We start from the raw sequence: 20,934 nt of genomic DNA, 5'->3' as shown, positions 1-20,934 counted from the left end.
GCCGGCTACAATTAGGACAAAACTGTGGCTTGGTGTATTTTCTGAGCAGCCTGCCCCATAACACTTCTGTCTCAGCCTCCTGAGCCACTGTGATTATAGGTATGCACCACTGTGTACCACTGTGCCTCGCCTTGATTTTGTCTTGATTAATATTTCTATGTACAATGCATGCAACTTGAATAAAAATTTTCTTAAAATTATTCCAAATTTGAAAATTAATTATGTATTATGGAAATAGTTATTCTAAAAATTAAGGAAACAAATACTAGGAAAAATTCCTTGACAAATTCTAGAATTTTATTTTACTCCCAACCATTCTCTTTCATTCACTCTGAAGATAACAAAACTAAATAATGTTACCTGAAAAGCAATAAGGTTTACCAAATGGTCATATGTCGCAAGCAAGCCATAAACTGGGTGTGTGAGCTATGAGCATTTGAACACATGAGGGGACCGGACTGATGTTGCTGCTCTGACTGGGCTGTGTATGTATGTGTCCTTTTTGCTTGCTCTGCCTCTGATCCCACACAGCTCCTGAGATGGTGTGGCTTCCAAGCTGTCAGTCAAATCTGCTGACCTCAAGACATCTCCAAACAACCCCCTGAAACCCAATCCCTTGCCTTATTTGGGTTGAACTTTCTCGAATGTCTTTCCCCCCAATAAATAGGATGGTTTCAGGTGTGCTCTCTCTCTTTTTTTGCCTGCCCCTCTTGCCTCCCTTGTGGGTGATGGGGTAGAGAAGCCATCACTGAACCCCAAGAAAAAGATACTGTGTCTGTGTGATCATTTAATGCCAGCCCAATTCACCTAGAGTGACCCTAACTGATTTAGTCTGTGTCATGGCAGTTATGCTACTAGACTCTGTCATTATTGCAACTCTGAAACAATTCAAATTAAGTACAAAGTAAAACATATGAACTACAAGATTGAGAAGATGCATGAATCTATTATTTACTTTTTAGCTGCAACATGAATCAATGAATCATTTTGCCCCTCCGGCATCACTTTTTCAATATGGAAAGTGGAGCTATTAGTGATTTCCAAATAAGATGATTGCAAGGAATAAATTAGAGAAATCTAATTTACCAGGTGAGGCACTTTCACATAAATGAATACATTATGTTATGTACATGGTAAGCGCTCAACATGTTATTTCATTTCTTTCTCCCTTATATGTTTTGGCAGACTACTAACAGCCTGACAATTCTTTATAGATATGATTACCATATCTAGGGCATTTTTCATTCATTCTTTTTAGTTATAGATGACAGTAGAATCCATTTTGGCATAATTACAAAAGCACGAAATATATCTTGTTCTAATTCAGTTCCCAGTCATCTCTCCTTCCCCTTTACTCCCCCACACCACCATGCCTTTCCCTTTACTCTATTGATATTTCTACTATTTACCCATAGTTTTTTGTTTTGGGTTTTTGTTGTTGTTGTTGTTGCTGTTGTTGTTGTTAATTTCTTGTGGAAGTACACCACAGAGAGATTCACTGTGGTACGTTCATACATATACATAGGGATATTAGGGCATTTGATTTTGACTTAACTGATAACATAGAAGCCCCTTCATGCTCTTTAAGACCCAGCAATTTACATGCTGTCTTTTATTTCTACTTCATTATTTTTAGGTATTTCTTCATACATTTATTTGTTTGTTTTCAGTTTTATGAGAAAAGTATTATGAAATCAATTAATGCAATACAATCAAATGAGGATGTTTTAGGGGAGGGGATCAGAGAAAACAAGAAAAATAAAACATGATAGAATCAATGATCAACCTGTAATAACATGCAAATATGTCTTCCAAAGTCACAAGAAAATGTGGACTTCAAGGAACAACACTGTTATACTTTCTTCACTAGTGGATCTCAACTTTCTATTTTCACCCCACATAGCAAAGAGCAATAGCTAACATCATTAGCAATCATATCTGACTATTACAATGATCTCATACCTGGGAGGTAGGGACTACGACTGGGGACAGGAGTAAAGAGGACAGACTAGGGAGTGGAGAGGTTATGGTTTTATATAATTTAATAGATAATTCTTATTTTCCTTAACTTAAAAGGAGAAAGTTAGAATTCCTGGTAAATTGTCCATGTAGTAGACATTTAATGTAAAAGTTAGATGAATAAAGGAATTCATTGTAAAGTTGCATGTCCCAGAATATACACTAATCAGTGAAGTTGGCTAATAATTTTCCAAGTTGAAAAGCCAGTAAACCCAGTTTACTTTTTATAATCAGAGGGCAATTATGTAACAAGTGGTAAACTAAATAATATTATGAGACTAGCAGATTCTATAAACAGAGAAAGAGAGAATATCACATTTTTCCAAGGAAAACAATACCCAGGATTTCTTGTAGAAAATAGTGATCGGATTCAGATTCAATTGAGATCACAGGTTATATTATAATAAAAGGTTAATGTTTCAAGACTGCATAATTCTGTTACCAAACATAATAAAGCATTGTTTGTGCAAACTTAGAAAAGTATAGTAAAATTCGTGAACTAATAGTTATCCATCACTTTTGAAACCCAGTGTTTGTAGACTGATTAAAGCACATGAAGAAAAAACAAAAGATACACATTGAGCATACCAACAATTGAATTAGAGTTCAAAGAGAATACTTGGGTACAATGCAGAGATATGTTAAAAAAAATGGCATGTAGCCAGAAATTTAATTTGAGGGAGGTTAATAATCCCTATTTCCTTTCATTTAGAACAATTTCTTGAAGTGCAATATTTAAGGTTTTTAGCGTTCTAAGTTCAAATTTTCTGTTTTCTTTATACTTTACCTTTTGTGGTTATCAAAGCTAATATTTGCGGTCACCATCTCCACTGAATCCTCCTCCACAGGTATGTCCCAAATAAATCTGTGTTACTTTTGAGACACCTCCCCTCTCTTTATTTCCTTCATTCACTTTTTTCCTTACATAATGGTGCCAAAACCCGGGACCAAGGTCCCACCATGGTAGCCTCTCTAAGCTACCCCTTGACCCCAACCTGGGCTCAGATTTCTGTTTCCCTCTCTCTTTCTACCACTTCTCCTTCTGGTGGCTCCAGTAAGGACCACTCACATTGCTGGATTTTCATCTACCACAAGCTATCCCTGCGTATTAGGTAAATGACACTCTCTGCCTCTTCTGGATTCCTGGAATCTCTGACATTCCAGATTCCTGGAATCTCTTTTCTCCATATGGATTCTGTTCCTCTGAGAAATCCCACAACTGGGTGAGAGAAACCCCCAACATCACTGGGTGGTAATGACTTGCTTTCTTTGGGGATGCCCATCAGTTACACTTCTTTTCATTGGTCATTCCTAGAACAACCTCAGAAAAACCAAAATTTTTGTGAAGATCCCGTAAGTGTTTTTCTTCTACAACACTGTCTGGTCCCAATATAAGCTGGACAATAACAGTCACTAGCCTGAAAATAACACATTTGACTTCCAAATTTTCAGAGATCTTAAACTATCCTCTGAAATGGCAAATGGTTCAAGATTCCCTTGTAGCCTCAGCTACAAGACTGGTACTTCCAGTCCAGACTTTCTCTCTGACAAAATTGTTCAACTGTTCACATTCTTCTCCTTAATGAAACACTCCTCAAGGCATTCCTCTTTTGGGACCCATCCCTTCCTCTTTGGGAGTTCTGCTTTTATTACTTTAAATCCTGTTACTTTTTTCTCTCTGGTCTGCCTGTCCATGGATATCATTCCTTGAATTGGCAAGACAGAACCCACTCATCCACCCTCCCTGTTACATTTACAGGGATTCATCCAGGATCTAAGAAAGGGTGAATAATATGGACAAAGTTGCTCTCATTTCTCCTCTCCACTCTTTCTTAGTGAACAAACTTCTTTAAACACCAGGCACCTGTCAGCTGATTAAAAGTGACTAGCATGGCTGCCAGTTTTAAGACTCAGGTGACAGGTTTGCTGGGCAGGTACCTTCACCTAGGTGTTGGAAATGTTGGCCCTGACTTGCTTCAGTTTCCTTTCTGTGGGAGAAAGTTGGTGCATGAAACAGAGTAAGGCTTGGGACAACTGAAGATGGCTGACCAGGGAGACTCTCCATTGCTGCAGAAAGGTCTGGTCCGGAGTCTGACCCCAACAGCCCTCAGGGGTACCAAATATCAACCACCATCGGTTCTTTCTGTTTATGACTGACTTGGCCTGATAGTTGAGGGTACCCTAACCTGACATTCTTGAATCCACAGCTGAAGTCTTAGTCTGATCCACAGTCTTTGAGAAAGAGGTGTCCATTAATATCCAAAGCATGAGCCAAAGAGTCTTTCTTCTTCTTTGCAGAAATGCCTCTTTCACATTTATTCTCTGGTACTCAGGCTACTTCCAACTATATTATTTGTTCTACTGACCTTCAATTTTTTCACCTTATCTCTCTTTCAAGTGCCTAAATAGAATCTCTAAGAACCTCCAGGCTTTCAGAGCTTTCTGGGACCCAAAGCTCAAGTCCATCCCTACTTTAGGTCTTATATGCCTAAATTAATATATTTTGTTCTGATTTGTCTTATTTTATCTATCTGAAGTCTTGTAACCCTCTATTTCTTTCTTCTATCTTGACTCAAGAGAAACCTCTAAAATTCTAGTTTCCTGTCAATTTTTTTGTTTATTTGTGTTCACCTATGTATTATATGTTGTGTCTACATATGAGTCTTTTCTATATATTACCTACATGATACCAGAATTGGCATATAGATAAATGAGTGCTCATACATTTGAAAAAATGGGTGAAAATGCCTTTTAGTTTATATGACTTAAAATCTAAGAAAATTTAAATTGATTAAACAGATAAGAGTACAGATCTCTTTAAAATTATCAACTCACACATTTTTCTAGGTGGTCAGGAAATCAATAGAGTGTTGGTTTATACAAAATGTTTAAAGTGTACTGTCCATTGCTTCTAGGACTTTTCTTTAGTAGGGAAATGATGACTTATACTGTAAACTACACTTGTCTGATATTTTGGTTTTCATGGTGACCTAAAGTTAACAATTAAAAATGAGTATTAGAATTAAAATCAGAGCGGAAATCAACAAAATTGAAACAAAAGAAACTATTGAAAAAATTGACAAAACTAAAAGTTGGTTCTTCGAAAGAATAAATAAGATCGACAGACCCTTAGCCATGCTAACGAAGAGAAGAAGAGAGAGAACTCAAATTACTAACATACGGGATGAAAAAGGCAATATCACAACAGATGCTACAGAAATACAGAAGATAATTATAAATTATTTTGAAACCCTATATTCCAATAAAATAGAAGATAGTGAAGACATCGATAAATTTCTTAAGTCATATGATTTGCCCAGATTGAGTCAGGAGGATACACACAATTTAAACAGACCAATATCAATGGAGGAAATAAAAGAAGCCATCAAAAGACTACCAACCAAGAAAAGCCCAGGACCGGATGGGTATACAGCGGAGTTTTAGAAAACCTTTAAAGAAGAATTAATACCAATACTTTTCAAGTTATTTCAGGAAATAGAAAAAGAGGGAGCTCTTCCAAATTCATTCTATGAGGCCAACATCACCCTGATTCTGAAACCAGACAAAGACACTTCAAAGAAAGAAAACTACAGACCAATATCTCTAATGAAACTAGATGCAAACATCCTCAATAAAATTCTGGCGAATAGGGTACAAAAACATATCAAAAAAATTGTGCACCATGATCAAGTAGGATTCATCCCTGGGATGCAAGGCTGGTTCAATATATGGAAATCAATAAATGTTATTCACCACATCAATAGACTTAAAGATAAGAACCATATGATCATCTCAATACATGCAGAAAAAGCATTCGACAAAGTACAGCATCCCTTTATGTTCAAAACACTAGAAAAACTAGGGATAACAGGAACTTACCTCAACATTGTAAACGCTATCTATGCTAAGCCTCAGGCTAGCATCATTCTGAATGGAGAAAAATTGAAGGCATTCTCTCTAAAATCTGGAACAAGACAGAGATGCCCTCTCTCACCGCTTCTATTCAATATAGTTCTTGACATTCTGGCCAGAGCAATTAGACGAAAGAAATTAAAGGCATAAAGATAGGAAAAGAAGAACTTAAATTATCATTATTTGCCGATGACATGATCCTATACCTAGCAGACCCAAACTGTTCTACAAAGAAACTACTAGAGCTAATAAATGAATTCAGCAAAGTGGCAGGATATAAAATCAACACGCATAACTCAAAGGCATTCGTGTATATCAGCGACAAATCTTCTGAATTGGAAATGAGGATAACCACCCCATTCACAATATCCTCAAAAAAAATAAAATACTTGGGAATCAACCTAACAAAAGAGGTGAAAGATTTATACAATGAAAACTACAGAACCCTAAAGAGAGAAATAGAAGAAGATCTTAGAAGATGGAAAAATATACCCTGTTCATGGACAGGCAGAGCTAGCATCATCAAAATGGCGATATTACCAAAAGTTCTCTATAGGTTTAATGTAATGCCAATCAAAATCCCAAAGGCATTTCTTGTAGAAATAGATAAAGCAATCATGTAATTCATCTGGAAAAATAAAAGACCCAGAATAGCAAAAGCAATTCTAAGCAGGAAGTGCGAATCAGGCAGTATAGCGATACCAGACTTCAAACTATACTACAGAGCAATAGTAACAAAAACAGCATGGTACTGGTACCAAAATAGGCGGGTGGACCAATGGTATAGAATAGAGGACACAGAGACGAATCCACAAAATTACAACTATCTTATATTTGACAAAGGTGCTAAAAGCATGCAATGGAGAAAGGATAGCATCTTCAACAAATGGTGCTGGGAAAACTGGAAATCCATATGCAACAAAATGAATCTGAATCCCTTTCTCTCGCCATGCACAAAAGTTAACTCAAAATGGATCAAGGAGCTTGATATCAAAACAGAGACTCTGCGTCTGATAGAAGAAAAGTTGGCTCTAATGTATATATTGTGGGGTCTGGCTCCAAATTCCTTAATAGGACACCCATAGCACAAGAGTTAAAAACAAGAATCAACAAATGGGACTTACTCAAACTAAAAAGTTTTTTCTCAGCAAGGGAAACAATAAGAGAGGTAAATAGGGAGCCTACATCCTGGGAACAAATTTTTACTCCTCACACTTTAGATAGAGCCCTAATATCTAGAGTATAGAAAGAACTCAAAAAATTAAACAATAAGAAAACAAATAACCTAATCAACAATTGGGCCAAGGACATGAACAGACACTTCTCAGAGGAGGACATACAATCAATCAACAAGTACACGAAAAAATGCTCACCATCTCTAGCAGTCAGAGAAATGCAAATTAAAACCACCCTAAGATACCATCTCACTCCAGTAAGAATGGCAGCCATTATGAAGTCAAACAACAACAAGTGCTGGCGAGGATGTGGGGAAAAGGGTACTCTTGTACATTGCTGGTGGGCCTGCAAATTGGTGCGGCCAATATGGAAAGCAGTATGGAGATTCCTCGGAAACCTGGGAATGGAACCACCATTTGACCTAGCTATTCCCCTTCTCGGACTATTCCCTAAAGACCTTAAAAGAGCATATTATAGGGATACAGCTACATCGATGTTCATAGCAGCACAATTCACAATAGCTAGACTGTGGAACCAACCTGGATGCCCTTCAATAGATGAATGGATAAAAAAATGTGGCATTTATACACAATGGAGTATTATTCAGCACTAAAAAATGAGAAAATCATGGCATTTGCAGGGAAATGGATGGCATTAGAGCAGATTATGCTAAGTGAAGCTAGCCAATCCCTAAAAAATAAATGCCAAATGTCTTCTTTGATATAAGGAGGGCAACTAAGAAAAGAGCAGGGAGGAAGAGCATGAGAAGAAGATTACAATTAAACAGGGATGAGAGGTGGGAGGGAAAGGGAGAGAGAAGGGAAACTGCATGGAAATGGAAGGAGACCCTCATTGTTATACAAAATTACATATAAGAGGAAGTGAGAAGGAAAGGAAAAAAAAAAACAAGAGAGAGAAATGAGTTACAACAGATGGGGTAGAAAGAGAGAGGAGGGGAGGGAAGGGGAGGGGAGGGGAGGGGTATAGGAAGGGGATAGGAAGGGCAGCAGAATACAACAGACACTAGTATGACAGTATGTAAAAATGTGGATGTGTAACCGATGTGATTCTGCAATCTGTATATGGGGTAAAAATGGGAGTTCATAAACCACTTGAATCAAATGTATGAAATATGATATGTCAAGAGCTTTGTAACGTTTTGAACAACTAACAATAAAAATAAAATATTAAAAAATGAGTATTAGATTTAACATAAATGGGATTAATTTTCATAAATGTGTTTGTTAGAAGAGATATCTGATTACTTTAAATATATTTTAGTAAGAAAAGTAAACAAGTTGTAGACTATCTAAGTAAATTGCAAAAGGTTTGTGGGAGTTAAATCTCGAAAAGTTTTGTGATGTGATTAAGTTGGTTATAATCATCACAGTCAGTTTTCAAGGGTTTTCTTCTAAGGATAACCTTTAATATGCTAATTCCCTATATTTAGAAACAAAATGGGGTACTTAAAACAGTGGTCTGCTCTTATCTATCAATATAAATTCTTGTGTCGTAGGTTTTATTAGTAGGGAAACTAAGTCTTAAAAGAATTAGAATTTGTACCTGTTTTAAAGTCTATAAAATAATTTTTAGTTCATAAGTGGTTAAATAAACAATTGTTATTTTAGGTTACAATATAGTTGACACCTTAAATATATGTGAGCAGAGATGTATACATCTGAGAACTGTGTCTGAGCCTTGTCTAAGTGTGATCTAAGTTCTCTCTTTTGTACATATCTGACACAGAAGGGCCACACTGCCATTTAAAGACCTTATATTTTTTGCTCTGACTAATTATATTTCTGATCATTAATACTGTTTCCCAAATGTACAACAGATTTAAGGTTATCCTTTGCTTTTTGCTAGTACTACTAACCCATGAAGACCTGTGATTATTGTTACCATATACTATGGATTCTAAATTTTGCTTTGAAAGTTAAACTTAGTTAATAGAAGGACATCTGTGCAATTGTGACCTTAAATATTACTGGCTTCTCTGTATATTAGATGTATTCATATTCTTCAAGTATACAAGTCTTTTAAAATGTAAAGCTTAGGAGAGCATTTTACCAAATTGGTATTCTCCAAACAAAAATTACTGTAGCAATAGCTTCCTTCATATTAATATAGAAGTAATTAATTTCACTGGTATTTATGCCATTTAATATTGTATAACTAGATAAAGGTAACCTGTTACAATAAATTATGTATAAAATTTTGTGTTACTCTTTACACTGGGATGGGAATTTAAATGTATTTTGTGGAGTTAATAAGGACAGTCTGATTTGTTAAGAGCCATCTTAGCCTTTCTGTTTGATTCATGTTTTAGATGTAATGTTGTATCATGTTAACATGATAGATTCAAGAAATAATACATGACAACTGTGTAGGATGGAATGATACGCTTTAAAAGGCAAAGATTAGCTTTAGAAATAAAATACTTTAAGATTTGTCAAGAGGCCAGCCTCACCTGAATTAAGGCTCTGCCTTTCCTCTTGTCCTTTTTCATGTTAGGATGGCTCCAAAGTAGGCTAGAATTTAGCTTGCTTAATGTTGTGTTCAAAAGACAGATTTGTTTGTTGCAAAGATTACTATGTTCTCAAAATAAACAGGAGATATAATACAAAACTTGTGTGAGGGTTTGGGCAAGTTATAAAAGGTATTTTGGTTTGTAAAAAACGTTTTTAAAAAGTAAAACTTGTATGTAATTAAGTTGATAAATATGTCTTTGTATAGGCTAAATAGATACCAAGGATATAAAAAGCTAATGTTTATTTTCATAAGCATAATATCTCATACCTGAACTCATATTTCTCATTCTTGACTTTGGATTTAATTTATGATGCTTATTTTACAACATTATAATATTTCCATAGCAACTGTCTTGTTATAATAAATAGTGGATAATGACTTCAGTTGCTTTATTCTGTATTAAAGGAGTCGAATTTGAGAAGGATAAGCATGAGATGAAGAGAAAACAAACAATATAGATGATAAAAATGAGGTTCATTTTATTTCATATGCTTGATTATGGACTGAATGCATTAGTAGGCAGAATAAACACAGTCCCACTCTTGGGGTCTTATTCTAAACCTACCCCATTAGTGCCTCTGAATTTCAGACTGACTGGTTCCTTAGTACAATGCACTGTTACTAATTGATAGTTCTAGTTTATTTCAATGTTCTTTTTTGTTTGTTTGTTTTCAAAGCCCTAAGTACATCTGAACATATTTTAGCTAAGTGCATTACTAGATGACAAACAATAAAACCCTTTATTAGGAATCAACCTCCCTACTAATGGCAAACATACGCTCTACTATTACTATGAGACTACAATGGGGGAAAAAAACTATGTATACACATATACAAAACAAATAAGACACACAGACTTTATAAAAACAAGGGATTGGAAATATTTTTTAATCCAAGTGACCTTACCAGTTTCAAAAGATTTTAGGTACTGTAGGTCTACTGCAACTTCAATTAAATCCTACCCTCTCCTGAGACATGGCATCAAAATCTAATTCAGTTACAAGTAGCAATAACATTTAATTATCTCCTCCAGTTATCTACACTGCCAAACGACAGTATTTCCTTAGAGCCACAGATGTCACTGTTGTAGGCAAGAATCAGTTTGGGGACATGCAGAATATCAGAACTATATTGACTTTTATAATGCTTTTATTCTTTATGGCTCATATTTATGTATAGCAAAGATTTGCTTCCAACCTAACCTACTTTGAATAAAAACAATGTTAATATATTCTCTTAGGGAAAATTACTTAACTGCCCTGCATCTCAGTGTCCTTATTCATACCTCATAAAAACATGCCTGGAATATAATAAACACACAGTAAATATTAGCTTTTATTATTACCTAAGGTAAAACATTTCTTAACCGGCAATAATATGTACTAGGAACCTACCTTCTAATTAAGTAATGATATATTAAGCTAAAACATAAAGTTAGTTTGTCTTATGACAGGGATTATGAATATCAGATTTTAAAAGCTAATTTTACAAGATTCATTTCCCTTTTAAATACAATTCAGAGTTCTACTCCCCCCCCCTTTTTTTTATCTTTTTCTTTTAAACATGTTTTCCAATTTGTCTACATTAAGTTTTTAGACACAGCTGAAGGAAATGTATGTTCCAGGTATTTCTGAACTTGAACATATTCCAAAATCAGGAAGAAGGCACCCAGAGTACATATACAAAGATCAACTTCTTCTGGTACTTTTGTGATTTTTTTCTGGTGATACTCTCCCTTTGCAATTATTTCAGGGACAAGACTCTGAAGCATAGATTCTTATAAAAACTCTTTTCTTTGCCCCTCTTCTGTATCTCAAACTATTTCTAAAAATGTCTTTGTCCTCTATGTAATCCCCAAGTCCAACTCATTTTTCTAGCTTTCCAATTAACAGACAGATTTTAGCTTGCAACAAGGTTTATACTCAGATCACAACATACATGGGGAATGAGGTATTTTTAGGAGTCTGCTGTTTTAAGTCCTCATAAAATTAAAAACTAAGAACATTTTTGCCCACAGAAATTTAAGACAAATAACACATGCTCAGAAGGTGAAGGTCTTTTAAAGGTAGTCATCACATACGTCAATGTTTATTTGGTTCATATGATTACATAATGAATTGACTTAATATTGTCTTAGGCTCATGTAGATTATCTATGCTAATGCCAGAGTTCATGGCTGACACAGGTGTATAAAGATAACTAAGACACAAGCCTCCAATTCAAGGAGCTCATACCTAAAAACAGCCTGTAATCATAAGCCAGGTATGGTAAAATAAGGTAAATTCCAAGGCTTACCTCCTACTGGTCTATTTAGATTCTGAAAGGCTTTCTGAAAATCTATACGTTCATAAGTCCCAAATCAATGAGAAAGTTTTAAGCTCAGAGTGTTCAACGTAACTTAATTTAATAGGAAATGTTCATTGGTTCTTCCCATTCTTATGGATACTCAGTTTTCATGAGTACTTTTTAAAAAATTTTCCTTTTAAATTATTGAAAAAGTGTTGAGTCAGCTATTCTCCTTGTTGAGTTCTGAATTTTGCTACACATTAGGGAAAGATTTATTGCATTCACAGGTACAAGATTTATCATTTCTTACCATGTTCAATATTTACATATTTATCTTTTTTATCACAATTATAAACCTGTTCTTAGTAGGTCTTCTCAAGCACATTCATTGCTTGTTGTTTGGTTGGTTTACTTGTTAGAGTTTAAGGGTTATGTGGTAATAATAACACAGAAATACATTATAGAATAAGGAACAATGTGACAGCCCAGACTGAAATGGCATACATAATCCTTTATTAGTACTAGTGCAAATAGACTTTATTTTCCCCTGGAATACAGCTTTGTTTATATAAATGAAAGTTAACAAGTTGAAAATTTGGAAGTAGTAGGGTTTTGTCTATGCTATATATTTGGATTTCTTTATCAACTCAGATTTGCTGAAAGCTTTCTATATGCTAAACAATGTTGTAGATAAAAAATAAAAAAGCAATTCAATATAGCAGGATGAGATCAAGAAAGGGAAAATACAGAAAATCTCATGAAACTTGTAAGGATATGTAAAAGCACTCTTGAATGGTCAAGTAGGCTTTATCAGAATGAGTAAATAAGGTGACTTTTGTATCCCAGGAGATTTATTTTGACTCCATCATTTAGTTTTGGGAAAAGAGACAAGAATCAAGACTATAAAGATCTTTTGGGTATTAAAATAATAAGAGATAATGTTAGATAATGCTATCTTAAACTAGTACGTAGGGTGATAGGAATGAAAACTCAGCAGACAAAAATTTAAAGGCTAGTCCAGCAATCGAAAAATCCATTTAGTGTTTTATCATTGTACTATACGTTTTCCTGTGGCACTTGGGAATGACTCAACGGATATTGTACTACCAAGCTATATCCCTATCCTTTTTTTTTTTTCATTCTGAGACAGCGTCTTGACAAGTTGCAGAAACTGTCCTCAAAGCTGGGCTTACAGGCATTCACCCCTCCATCCAGCTCTTTCTAACCAATACTCTTAAAAAAATCTTTTGTATATGACTATGCTAACATAAGGGAGAGTTAGGACATTTGCATGGACTAGATTTCAACATATCTTTAATGAAGTATAAAAAATGCTTAGAATAAAAGTGTTCAGAATGGCATGCACCATCGTGTTGCTATATTCTAGATTGCATATTGGTCTATATGAGAAAGACTGTAGGAAAATCTAAGGCTAACTGAAGGAACTTGAGAACATTGATCTTATCTAGTAGCAATGTAAAATCACTTCATGATTTAATCAGGAAACGGACAGATGTTTTGGTTGTCTAAAGATAACTGGTATGGTGGACAGAATCTAAGGTAAATATTAAGAAACCTGTAAAGATACCTGTAGAGAAGCAAACAAAGGATACCACCATAGAAAGTAGATAGCGCACCTGCATAGTTATCTTAAGTTATTAAGGGGGAAACTGTGGGGCATTCCAAGCATGGGAAACAGGGTGCCAGTTACCCCCAGGAGTTTGCTCACCAGGGGAATGTTTCCCTGTAGATTTCCACGGTCAGAATACCTACAGGTAAACCCCATGATACTCATTGCTTCAGGGTAATCCCCTCTCCTTGGGTGTGGGTGGACCTGTGACTTGTTCTTCATTACTCCCTGTGGTTATGTTACATTCTATAAATTTCATCTTTTTAGAAGATTTATTAGCCAATCTTTGCTGGCTTATGAAGAAAACAACTGTGTTGGATAAGCTGACAAGAAACTGTGATTGAAGCTAATCAAAGTGCTGAAGCTCTCAGTTCCATAACTACAAGGAACTGATTATTTCCAATACAACCACGTGAGTTTGGAAAAGGACCTTGAATATCAGATGAGAGTTTAATTCTAGTCAACACCTTGATATAGCTGAGAAGAGGATCCAGCTATACCATGCACAGCCTCCAAACCCCCAGAAACCATGAGAGAAGAAAATATGTTGTTTCAAGACTCTTAGGTTCATGGTACCATTATTCACCAATTAAAAGCTAATAAAACTAGTAACAATATTAAACATAACTTAGATGAGGGAAACCTGGAAATAGGTCCATATAGAAAGAGTTAATATAGTGTGATAATACATATAGTTAAAATATGAACATTCAAGGCAGCAAGAGTTGGTTTCAAGCTATTTACCAGTTATGTACTTAATCTAGTTACTCTATAAAATGGGAAAATGATATCCTCTTAAATTATTTTTAAAAACTAATATCTAAGGAGAAATTTATATGTATATAAATACACACACATCTTAGTGCAATGCCTAGCACACACTATTATTATGCTGTTATGTAAATCTTTATAAGGACTAATGAGGGCTGAGAAAGGATAAGGGCGATGAGAATGGAAATGGGAATAAATATGAGCAATAGTTTTAGGTGGAAAGTCTCAGTGACTACTCCAATATGCATAGAGAGAAAGAAAAGGAGGAAGGAGTGAAAGATGATGCAATTTCTAGCTTGGGTGATTGGATGAGAATGATGCTGTAACTGAAATAAAGAGTACAGAAGGAAGAGTTGATTTGGCTGAGAAGATAATGAGTTCAATTTTGGCACTGTGAAATCAATGTGCTTGTGGGAGAACATCCATATGGAGAAGTCTAGTGTACAGCTGGAAATGCAGACTTGGTATCAGAAAAGATACGGATATATGGATGGACTTGGAGATGTCTGAGAATTATGTTAACCATAAACTACTTCAGTATTCATACACAGGTACACACACACACACACACACACACACATTCTAATACTCTTTCTGTAAAAATATGAGAATCTATTCTCTTGGTAATACATAACGTGTTGATTTATAAACAAAGTCCAAGATGAAAAAATGTTGAGTGGGAAAAGGATTCTTTCTATTGCCCTTAATAGATGAATGACTAGTAAATTCTCACATACAAAGGGGATATTTAGGTTGACTGGAGCTAGCAAACTATGGCCCTATGCTATATCTAATTTGTTGCTTGCTTTTGTAAATAAAGCTTACTGAAACACAGCCATATCTGATCATTTATGTAGTGCCTGTTATTGCTTTCATAATATAATAACAAATTTCAGTAGTTGTAACTAAAATATGTGATCTGCAGAACCTTAAATATTCACCACCTTGCACTTTACAAGAAAAAAAATTGCTCAACCTTGGTTTATTGATAAAAAATTTTAGTTTTACAGTTTCAGAATGCTGCCTCAATAAATAAGTATATAAGACAAGGCTACCTGGATGCTACACAACACTGGTTTAAGAATTATGAGAGTTGGTTTCTGACACAATCCCTTTCACCCCTTACTTGTGACCTTTCCAAGCATGTATTTTCTAAGCTCTCACATAGGAATCATCTCTCCTTTGCTTACTTCATAAGGTGTGAGAAATGTATATAATTTCAGCAATTCAGGAGACTAACGAAGGAGAACAACAAAGACCAGCATCAGCAATTTAGTGATGCCTAAAGCAACTTAGCAAGGTCTTGTTTCAAGATAAAATGATCTGAGAAGGTATCTCAGTGGTAAATTTGTCCCAAGTTTTAATAATCCCTATCCTAGTTCTAATAAACAGATAAACAAACAAATTAATAAACAAAGAAACTCTAAAAAACACAAAATGTGAATAAATGTTAACATAACATTATAGATTTTTTTTTACATTGTAAACTTTTGAAATCAGTACAGTCATAATTATGCTATAAAACATAGAATACATCTCTGTATATAGCTTATCAAAGTACTTTTCTATCTAATATTTTATTTCATCTTGACAAAAAAATATTTGTATTGAATAGAACTCATATTGGCATCATCCTTTTCACAAAAGAGAAACACAATAATTAAGATATTTGCTTAAAGTCACCCAGCTAATTAATCATTGACTGCAAGAGCAATTCAAGTATCTTAATTAATAATTTGCTTTCTACATGATCATACATTCATAATATTGAACAGCTTGATAGTACATAGGTAAGTATCTTATGGCTATAATTTTTTATAGAGATCCTAGGGGATAAGATGGAATTAAATACAATTTGTTTAATGATGAATTGCCTCTTCAAATATATTTCATCTTTTATTTAAAATATTTAAATTTTTTTGAATAGTTTTAGATTTGCAGAGAAGTTACAATGATAATCCTGAATATGCTGCACACTCAGTTTCTCCCTTTGTCAACATTTACTTTTAAACTTAAAAAATAATTAACAATACCACATTAGCTAAAAAGTCAGAAAGTGAAGAAAATATGTAGATGTGTAATGTAGTTACCATTTTTCTCATTTGACTCATGATTAAGAAAAGATGTTTGTACTTGTCCAAGGTCATATTTAAAAAAAAATCAATGACACATGAAATTAGAAACAGAAGTAAATGTGTTAAATGGAGGGATATGAGGATGAATGAATTAGTGTCTTCAAAACGACTTTGAAAAATGTAGGCTTGTTAAAATTTGTGGATTCCTGCCTAAAGACAAATCATTACTAATATTTAACTTGCTAATCTACTTTCATCAGCTCCTTGTTTATTTGCAACATGGCTTGGATCCTGGTATATTTGGATGCTGAGTCAAGACATAAAAAGTTTTCCCAATATAAAAAAGGCGGCAAATGAAAACACTCGCATGTTTTGTAATTTGAACATTAGAAAAGGAAATCAAGTACTTATGTCTTAACCCAAAAAGGACAATATTTCTTATTTTAAAACTACTTGTACATATTTTCTTTTGTACATTTGGTTTCCTCTTTAAAAAAGGTAATCAGAGCCGGGTGTGGTGGAGCACACCTGTAATCTTAGAGTATTTGGGAGGCTGAGGCAGGAAGATTGCAAGTTCAAAGCCAGCCTCAGCAACAGTGAAGCATAAAGTAACTCAGTGAGAACCTGTCTCTAAATAAAATACAAAATAGGGCTGGGGATATGGCTCAGTGGTCAAGTGCCCCTGAGTTTAATCCCCAGCACCTCCCCCCCCCCCACAAATAAAGGTAATCCTATAAAAATATTTCCTTAGGGCACAGCTCTGCAGAAAAATCACTTAAATATAAAATTTCTTGACTGAAATATTCTTTCCTTGATAGTCTTATATTTTCCAAAATGTGAAGCACAATTACAGATATGTATTATAAAAGGTAAACTTTCATTTTAATCATTCAGTAATCTTCTTCCTCTACTTTCCTCTCTCTTGCTGGTTGGTAAAAATCACTCATTACAGCTGTCAGTCATAATGGCCTTAATGATAACTGGCTATATGTTATGGTGGTAGAGTGAGTTTCTGGCACAAAGAAAATGACAAAGGAAATGGACTAACATTTTTGATCAAATATCATGTGTTCAACAGTTCTGGAGGTGATTCACATGACTTATCTTGCCATTTGAATGTATTGTCCACTTTTTACATTTGAAAAAAGTTAGCAAAAAAGATGTTTAAAGTTTGCCAAAAATCATATAACTTATAAAAGCTAGAGTGCAAATATGAACTATGTATCTTTAATGGAGGCTACTGGGGAGAAGAATCCCCACCTCTGAGGGGATATATGTTCTTGATTTCCTTCAAGATTCTTCCTTCTCCTTCCTCTAGAAATATTCCTATACTAAGTGACACCAGATCAATGGGCCATCGTTGAAAAGATATTTCTAATTACAACAGAGGAAAAACATAAGGAGTCCTCTGATGTCATATATCAATTATAATAAAGGTCAGATTTTCTTCTAACTTTATAAACATCTCCAATGTGAGAATTTTGTGCTGCTGTGAACCAAGCACAGGACTTGGACTCAGAACATTCTGGTAGTCATAGATCTTCTCCTAAGTTTGTGCTCTAACCACTTGCACAAAACAGCTGAGTTTATGGAATGAGTTATTATGTGAAAGCATCATTTATAGATGTAAAATACCATATTACATTTTAACATTTTGCTAAAATATTATCTTAAAATATAAATTCATATGCTATGCAGAAATTGCTTAACATAAAAAGTTATTCATTACTCATCTAACAGCTATAATTATGCTTTGTTGTTGTTGTTGTTTTGCTTTGTTTTGTTTTGTTTTGGCAGTGCTAGAGATCAAACCCAGTGCCTCGCATGTTCTAGGCAAGTACACTATCACTGGGATACATCTCTGACCCCTAATAAAAAGTTCACTAAATTATTCAAAAGTAACTGAAATATGCCAGTTAACCTAAACACTAAATGACAAATAATCATTGAACTTAAAAACAAAAATAAATAAAAAGCAAGTCGTTTTCAAAAGTAGTTTTATCAATTGCCTTACTGTACAAAGAGTTGGGTATATTATATAATCTACATATACATAAAATATTTTAATAAATGTTAGTATTAATCTTGTAACTAAAATAAAAGTTAAAGCTTCATCTATAGTTTGTTCTGGTCCTACATCTTCCATTTGCAACCTTGTGCCAGGAAAATATTACTTAGACTTGAAATAACTGAAACAGAAGCAAACCTTTCAGGAATATTCCTTACTTATATTTTGGCCATTATTTGAAACATAAGTGTTCTGTGAGGTTCGTAATGCCTAGGACTAATCAATGGTTATTAAAGCAAGTATGAAATATGGGATTGGCATTAGATACATAGGAAGAGAAACATACAAAGGATTTAAGAAGAAATTAAAACTGTGCAGATAAACTAGCATTGCTAAAATTGGGCATCTGGTCATAAGAATAATTGTAAACAAAGTACATTTTGTGGATAAAGAGTGTGAACTTTGAAAAGTTAAAAAATAAGAACCATATACATATACATATGCCAAACCAGAAATATAAAAAAGGAACACACTTGGTTTAAAGCATAGGCAAAGTACTGATGAATATTAGTTCAAAGAAAATTCAGAGAAGTAATTTTTTAAAGAAAATTGTGCTATTGAAAGAATATTTCTCCCCATTTTGTAACTTAAATGTTTACCTGCAGTGGAATTTATTAAGGTCAAAAGACACTAAACATTTCAATAAGCTTAAAAGCAAGCACAGCTAATTTGAAAATGGAAGAAAAATTCCATGGCAAAACTTTGCTTTCTAAATTTGTCCACAGGGTGATTTTCTTTCATCCTTCCCATTAAACATTTAGCCATGAACAAACCCACTCTTAGAGGAAATACTTTAATAAAACAAAAGTAACTTTAAGTTACTTTATTTGCTATGTTAAGTTTTCATGAATCCATTTATTAAAACCTATTGTAAATGTGAACTAAACTTTAAAATGCTATAAGTAAAAAAAAAATTATTCTGAACCTGTGTAACAGCCTGGTATGTATTTGGTACTTAAGGAGAAAATATTAATTCTGTATGATTTAGAGTGCTCTAGTCTTTCACTAAATCCTAGAGGGAAAAATTGGTTTGTTTGCTGAAATAGATCTCTATACAATTACGGTCTTACTACTTGATGATCATGGGTAAACTATTTAGCATTTTGAAGGCTCAAATTCTAATGAAAAATAGGAGAATAGTGATATCAGGATTATAGCAAGATAATGATTTATGAAAGAGTCTAGGAGATCCTCATCAAATTAGTGTTTTAAAAATGGAATAATAGAATAATTCTCTACTAAAATGGTTTTATATATTAGAATGATAAACTGGAATGACACCAGGTTATACTTAATATAGTAGGAGTTAATGAACATCTATATTCTGATTGTTTCCTATAGTTCAGGAATTGTTCCAGGTATCTGATTTATATAAAATATCTCTTTTCAGCTTCATAAAAAATCATAACAATGAGATAAACCATTTTTCAAATTAGAAAAATGAAGTTTGGAAAAGTGAATGTTCCCAATATCAAATGATCAGGCACTTAGAATACTTTGCATGGATTATTCCTAAGGTTGCCATTAACTAAGCTTTGGAAATAATCACACTTAAAAAGTATGGAAACACATAATTCAGGACAGTATGACCATTTCAAATCTGGCAACAGCAGGACAAAAATAAATAAATGAAAATAACAAACAAAATAAAAACTGAAGGAATACATTCTACATAGCTTTCTGGAGGAGATGTTCAGAAAGTGTGTCTGCTTATCAACCCTCCCCTGCCACCGCCAACTTCAAGCCTCTGTGGTTGCTTGTACAATTTCTATAAAAATCTGTGATCTTAAAAAGAAAGTCATCTGTTACATATCAACTCATCTTTTTATATAACTCTAGGAAGCTAGGAAAACAAATTCATTAGTATAAAAGTCTTCAGACTCACATCAACCTGGAAGGCTACATCCTGAACAATATGTCAAAGAAAAAAAAGAAAACAACCATGTGTTATGATTTGGGTCAGAGATTCCCCCAAAGACCAGTGCTAAAGGCTTGGCACTGCTGTGGGAGCTACTGGGAGGCCGTGCAACCTTTAGGAGGTGAGGCCTCTTGGAAGCAAATTGGTTATTTTGGGTGTGCCCTTGAAGGTTATATTGGGACCCAAGCTCTCTCCCCTCTTTCTTTGCTTCCAGGCTCCACAAGGTGAGCAGGTTTGTTCCACTATGTGCTCCCTGCCATGATGTTCTGCCTCATCACAGGTCTAAAAGCAATGGAGTCAGTTGATCATGGACTAAAACCTCTGAAACCATAAGCCAAAATAAATCCTTTCTCAAGTTATTTTATGTCCAATAGTTTGTTGCATCAATAGAAAACTATCACAGAGGGTCTCCTCTTCTTTATTTGTATTTTCTTCTGGAGGGCATTTTGTATCAAGAAAATAAGACAAGGATTTGAAACACAGGTTTATCTCATTGTTATGAGTTACCTTATGAGGCTGAAAAGAGACATTCTATATAAATTAGATA

The 20,934-nt window shown here is 34.3% G+C and overlaps 1 protein-coding gene across 3 annotated transcripts in view; it reads right to left on the bottom strand.

The window, feature by feature from the left end:
• The window catches only part of Csmd3 (CUB and Sushi multiple domains 3), a 1,133,871-nt gene that overhangs the window by 364,915 nt on the left and 748,022 nt on the right, over window positions 1-20,934 (bottom strand). The gene's annotated exons all lie outside the window — the stretch shown is intronic.

This window comes from Marmota flaviventris, chromosome 15, assembly GCF_047511675.1.
Source record: "Marmota flaviventris isolate mMarFla1 chromosome 15, mMarFla1.hap1, whole genome shotgun sequence".
Taxonomy (NCBI): Eukaryota; Metazoa; Chordata; class Mammalia; order Rodentia; family Sciuridae; genus Marmota; species Marmota flaviventris.
Note: the sequence above shows the minus strand (reverse complement) of the source record. Positions and strands in the feature narration are given on the sequence as shown.